At 44.8% G+C, this 6,388-nt stretch overlaps 1 long non-coding RNA gene across 9 annotated transcripts; it reads left to right on the top strand.

The window, feature by feature from the left end:
* Positions 1 to 254: 254 nt before the first annotated feature.
* Positions 255 to 5,311, top strand: LOC123148480 (uncharacterized). 9 transcript variants are annotated; one of them, XR_006473913.1, is made up of 3 exons: positions 255 to 837; positions 1,343 to 1,554; positions 1,667 to 5,311. It is a non-coding gene; the product is annotated as an uncharacterized lncRNA (long non-coding RNA). The 9 variants fall into 9 exon arrangements; XR_006473921.1 differs by having other exon boundaries at positions 1,654 to 5,311; XR_006473919.1 differs by having other exon boundaries at positions 1,336 to 1,554.
* The last annotated feature ends 1,077 nt before the right edge of the window (positions 5,312 to 6,388 follow it).

Here is a 6,388-nt window from a genome sequence, read left to right as displayed (position 1 = left end):
GGATGGTAAGATGGATTTTCCCTATATATATATATATACATATACATATATATATATATATACATATATATACATATATATACTATACTACACACTAATAAAGCACGGAGTGCTTCTGCCCGTACGTCGTCGGCGTTTTTGAGAAAACGCCCCTCTGTTTCTTTGAAATTAACCCGCAGTCCCTGTTTTAGTAAGTCTGTATATAACGTTACATTTTGCAGAAAATCCCCTGTATTCATTAGATTTGCATTCGCTATCCTCGTAGTCTTATCCATTTCGATGGCGATGGCGATGGCGATGGCGACGGCGACGGCGACGGGTTTCTCTGGCGACGGCGGCGGCGACGGGTTGAGGGCTGCGGGGATGCCGCGGCGAGGAGGGGCAGATGCTGCGGAGGCGACACAGTGAGGTGGGGCAGTGGCGGTTGTGCGGCAAGGCAGGGCAGGTCCGGCCGAGACGGCGCGCGGCGAGGCGGGGGAGTGGCGTCGCGGGGGAGGATGGAGGACGCCAGAGTAGAGGAAGACAGCTCCCGCCGTCGCTGCTGTCCGCGCACACCCGCGTGCTCGCCTCCGTCCGCGCCCACGCCAGAGCGCTGCTTTCTGTGCACGCCCGCGTGCTCGCCCTTCAGCTTGCCTCTGCCCGCACCCCACCACACGCGCGCCGGCCAGCCCAGCCACCGGGAACGCCCCCTTCCTCCTACCCCCGATCTAGATTTCCCAAAACGCCTCCCCAGACACCCGTAGGGCGCCCCGTCGATCCAGCTTCGGCTCCACAGCTGGCCAGCGCCGCACTACTGCCAAGGACGGTGCGGACACGCCGGCGGCGAGCACTTACCAGGTGACCAACACCTCCTTCTCTCTTCCTCTCAGCCTGCTGCTCACTCTGTACATACGCACTCGATGTGTCTGTGTTCAGAATTTCGGATTGGGCTGTGTACTTGCTCTTGCAACTTTTACTTGGGGAATTCTGAAATTCCACTCGCACGTGTGCTGGAATCGAGTCACTAAATGTCGTGACTTTGTACAGGCGCCAAGGGGAGTTCTGGTACCTTAGGATTTGTGGCAATTTCTTTGCGAGTTGCTAACCAGACTTGGCGAATTGGGGGCTTTATTCATGTGTTTGTTCGAGCTGGCCTGGTTGTGCCGGTTCTGCCTGAACAATTAAATATTTGAATGAACCATGCATATCTGTTCGTAATCGTTTTGCTCATGTCGGTATTTCTTGAATCAATTTCGTCCGCGCAAGTTCATGTGTTTGGGTGTTTTGATGCTAATCATGTGTACAATTGTTTGAAAATTCCTGTGACTGATCGTTGTGGATTGGTATTGGTTTAAGCCTACAGCTATTACTGGTATTTCTCAATGTGCAAGCTGAAATCACATTGTGAAGTGGTCAAGCGCCCTCTTGCCGGTGGACTGCTGGTCATCAATGCAGCACGTCGGGCTCCCGCAGCCACAACAGAGGAGCGGGAACTTGCAGCAGCATCTACGACACCCTCTCCACGAGCTGAAGGTAGGCCAGGTCATAGATGAGGACCCGGCGACGACCACCGAGGTATGCCCTCCTCTCCTTGCCCTTCAGGCTGTTATGAACAAGGCCACATGATCTTCAGTCTTCCACAAGTATGTTTTGCTTCATGTTCTGTCTGATCAGGTTTTGACAACAGGCTCATCTGCCTCGGATCCGTCTCCCTGTTGTTCCTGTGCTTCTCCCTCTATAGACACACATTGTCGAGCCGGTGATTGGAGAAGGATGGGGAGGCGATGGATATGGATACGGAGTCAGTGGATGAAGATGATGTCATGGCTGGGCTGATTTCTATTCATCGTGTACCGCCACCTGCTCGCGTTTCTGTCTCTCGCCTAGAACCATCAGCTAGAGGACATGTATTGTGCTGCTACCGGGGCCTTGACCTCATATTTATCGGGCATCTAATTTGTTGCAATTTGTCTCAACTAAACCCCACATCTCACATCTGTCTTTAGGTTTGCCCCCGTACTCCAACTGCAAGTGAGCAGCTTACTTGTGCAGAAGAAAAAGAAAGAGAAACCATCTCCCAAGGGACACTCCCAGTTCAAGATGAGCATGAAGCTGATATACTAAACTACCATCTCAAGATACTCCCTCTGTTAACATACTGAATGTTGTTAATGATAAGGCAGTAATTGAAGTTCCTCCTTGACGAACTAGCAAGATAGTAGCACAGTTTCTCCAGTGTAATCAAGCCCAACAACGGCTGATGCACAAAAGGATGAGTTTGTCTTGAACTTGTTATATACCACTGATTTATCATCATGTTTTTCATGTTGATTTTTTTATCAAAGTACTTCTATTTTTTCATTCCAAATTATCACTGGACAGATTCTGTAGGCTTAACAAGGATTATTATGATAAGCTTTTATGGATTATATACACTGTAGAGGTTATTCCAAATGATTTACACGGAAGAAATTCATAGAACAACAGTCCAATTTAAAGGCAATGTGTAGTGCAAAGGAAACTTAAAATGCATCATTGCCCTGTTCTTTTATATATGTGTCTGGACTCTACTCAAGCAGCCAATCCTGACGAGTTATCGACACGGCAATAGATGTACTCATGTACGCGGCCCCAGGGATGGTATTGCTCTCTCCAATGCCCAGACAGGCAAAGGGCATTTTAAGGTCAAGTACCTTTATTTAGGTCGTGGTCTGAGCATACACTGGATGATGCACCCTTACAAAAATCTGGTTACTCTTCCACTTTCAGATTCATTAGCAAACTGTTCATGAAAATATGGATATTATATATGTAAAGATACACTTTTTACTTGACAAACGAAATCATATAGGTTCAGACTAAATTTCTGATGACCTTTTTCCATGATGCCCTGAATTTTGGTGATGAGAATGTCTGGTCATACTAATGTGTCGAGCAAAGAAAGTTACCTTTTAATGTTTAAGTGTATTTCCCCATAATAAAAACATGTTCATTCATGAGTTATTTCTTGATTTAGTGTTTCAAAATCTAAGTTCGCTGAGTAGCCAGAAATGATTGAAGCACTAGCTAGCTTCCATACTCACTACTCCAGTGGTATGTTTTTATGATGTTCGATTCATATTTATATTGATATGCTGAATTCATCCACCAGAACCTAAATATGACATGTCCCTAGATCTTTATTTGAACTGATTTCTTATATGAGTACATGTTACAATTACTTAATTATCTAGCTTCTAGCTACACTTCCATTACTATCTTTTGTAGGCAGCTAGAAAATGAACATCCACGATGATGAGATCATAGAAGAAATGAACCTGCTCATCTTGACGAGTAATCGGCACGGCAATAGCTATAACCGTGGCAGCGTCCCCCAGGTAGGATATTGCTCTCTCCAACGCCCATAGTGATGAAGGTGCATTTTAACACCAAGTAGTTTTATTCACATCCTGGTTAATCAATACAGTAACATTCAATCATGTAAAGTTCTAGGAAATTGGGTTGACAGCTTTGTTTAACACTTAAATTGTTTAGTCTGATAAAATCACGCCTCACGCACAAGTTAACTCTTTTGCCTCTTGAATTTATAATCCTGTCAGTCTGTTTCAGGTGAAGTGGTGCTTGCTTTATTGCTGGGAATAATTAAGCTTATTGCATCTACAAGTGGGACAACATACAAGTTTATGCTTAAACTTGACCATTTTGTTTGTATTTTTCCTTCCGTTGCAATGCACGGGCATTTTTGCTATAATAATAGAGAGCTATTGCTTCTTACCACCATAATTTCGTCCGTTTTCGGTCCATCCGTCGTCCGTCCACTTATTATTTTCTATATCCGAGATGGTACTAATCTATCTGAGCCACTTTCGTCCGTACGTAAACAAAAGCTTCATTTGTTTGTTCCCTGCCGTGCAGGATGTGTATTAGGCCTGCCCTACACTCTTTTGGGCCTCAGCCACGGCCAATCTAGCACTCTTCCAATCTCAAAAATACTAACACGTCAAGCTTCACCAAGGCCCAAGTGGGCTCCTAATCAGCCTTTTCATGTTAATTTATTCATTAAAAAGATAGTCCCACATCGCTTTGTAACAATAAATCCCACCAGTTTAAATATGTGAGCAAGTTGCCTAAGAACAAGCCTTCTTGGGAGTTAAATAATTGGAGGATGAGGCATGGATCTGTTGGAAAAACAAGAGAGGGTGGGAAATTAATAAGTGTGAAGGGGAAGAGGCGCATGCATCTGACAGAGAAAAGAAAGAGCAAGCTTTCTTGCAATGGAAGGAGTAAGGAAGGACATGCAAGATTATACATGAAGTTAAAGGACAGTGCCACTGATCGTGCCACCTCACCTATATACCAAGAGGTTTGGGTAATTCATTCATCTTTAATCTAATTGGTACTTCAATAAAGTACAAAATAGTCCAATACTCTCTCCATGAACCAACACCCCAGTTCCTACATTTTTTTAACGGCTTACGGATTGACACTAATCATGTGCCCGTTTTCCATGCCGAAGTCACATGTAAGAAGGCCTCAAGTCCCTCTACTGAAATCTAAGCTCAATCACAGGTTTTCCCTTTCCTTCAAGTTGTCATCTTATTTCAGGATTGGCATCACTAATAATGAGGAGGGTTTTTTCCATTCAATCAAATTATAATGCCGGCCGGGGAGGTCCTCCATGAGCGCTACTGAGCCGACATCGACTACTGCGACAAGAACGGGGTGAGATGATACAACCACCTTGTAAAAAGTGCAGTTACTAAATTATTTATGCCAACAAAAACACTGCAGCTGTTAAGCAAGACAGGAAAAGGTTATCTGCATCCTTCAGCGCAATTGGTTACTGCAAGAAGTGCAGTGTTTGTTTGATGAGATAGAAATCTGAAATTACATATGGTTCTGCAGATGCAGTAGCAACTTATATTTCAGTTGTGCATATGATAGCATGATCAACTCCCCCACCCCCAAGCTGATTTGATTCTATTTGGATCAATGGACTCACAAAAAGGGCATCTTCTAAAATTGTTACGATGCAACCATTTTTTCAGCTGGGCTTTGCAGTTATCTCATTTTCTATCTTTTCTTGGTTAGTTCTGGTACCCTCCTTCAAAGACACCGGCTGAGAAGGCAGCATGGAAGTTTGCAGAGGAAAATGGATTGGATGTGGTTGTGGTCAATCCAGGGACTGTTTTGGCCCCGATGATTCCGCCAAGGATCAATGCTAGCATGGCCATGTTTCTTCGCTTAATCTTGACAATGCTCTGGTCATAGTTTAAGATATTTTTCATAATTTTCCAGATAAAGAAATTTCTATAGTACTACTCTTTAATCATTATTAGTCCCTCTAGAATGTTTGCTGATAGGATAGCAATAATATCATGAGTAGCAGACTGAAGCAGGGGAAATTCATGAACTTGTGCAAACTGAACACATTCTTTTCCCGATGAAACCTTCATATAACATCAAAATTCATAAGCTTAAGAATCAGAAAACGAATGAGCCATTGGGTTAAGGATTTGTTGTTTTTCCCGTTGCAACGCACGGGCATTTGTGCTAGTAAACCAAAAAAAGTGGAGAAACAATACGTCCTTTAATATTAGGTAAAGATAAAGATATCCCAAGAATCAACATTCCAGGCCTCTTGGTCTATTGGTTGTGAGATACCGTAGCGTCCCTGAGGTCCTGAGTTCGATGTCCACAAAGACACAAATTTTTTTGAATCTTTTTTTAGTTTCCAGGAAGTTGGGGCGTGAGCCACCTGCGGCCAGCGGACGATCGAACGAAAGTTGCAGGGGTTCCAAGACGGACGAAAATCGTATGGGTCCCACCGTAAACCAAAAAAAGTGGAGAAACAATCCATCCTTTAATATTGTTGGGTTTCGTAGTAATTTTAAAAAAATTCCTACGCACATGCAAGATCATGTGATGCATAGCAACGAGGGGGGAGAGTGTTGTCTACGTACCCTACGCAGACCGACTGCGGAAGCGTTGACACAACGTAGGGGAAGTAGTCGTACGTCTTCACGATCCAACCGATCAAGCACCGAAACTACGGCACCTCCGAGTTCGAGCACACGTTCAGCTCGATGACGATCCCCGGACTCCGATCCAGCAAAGTGTCGGGGAAGAGTTCCGTCAGCACGACGGCGTGGTGACGATCTTGATGTACTACAGCAGCAGGGCTTCGCCTAAACTCCGCTACAGTACTATCGAGGACTATGGTGGCTGGGGGCACCGCACACGGCTAAGGAATAGATCACGTGGATCAACTTGTGTGTTCTAGGGTGCCTCTGCCTCAGTATATAAAGGACTAGAGGGGGGAGGTTGGCCGGCCAAGGTGTGGCGCGCCAGGAGAGTCCTACTCCCTCTGGGAGTAGGATTCCCCCCAATCCTAGTTGGAATAGGATTC

Source organism: Triticum aestivum, chromosome 7A (genome assembly GCF_018294505.1).
Source record: "Triticum aestivum cultivar Chinese Spring chromosome 7A, IWGSC CS RefSeq v2.1, whole genome shotgun sequence".
In the NCBI taxonomy this organism is placed as follows: domain Eukaryota; kingdom Viridiplantae; phylum Streptophyta; class Magnoliopsida; order Poales; family Poaceae; genus Triticum; species Triticum aestivum.
Note: the sequence above shows the minus strand (reverse complement) of the source record. Positions and strands in the feature narration are given on the sequence as shown.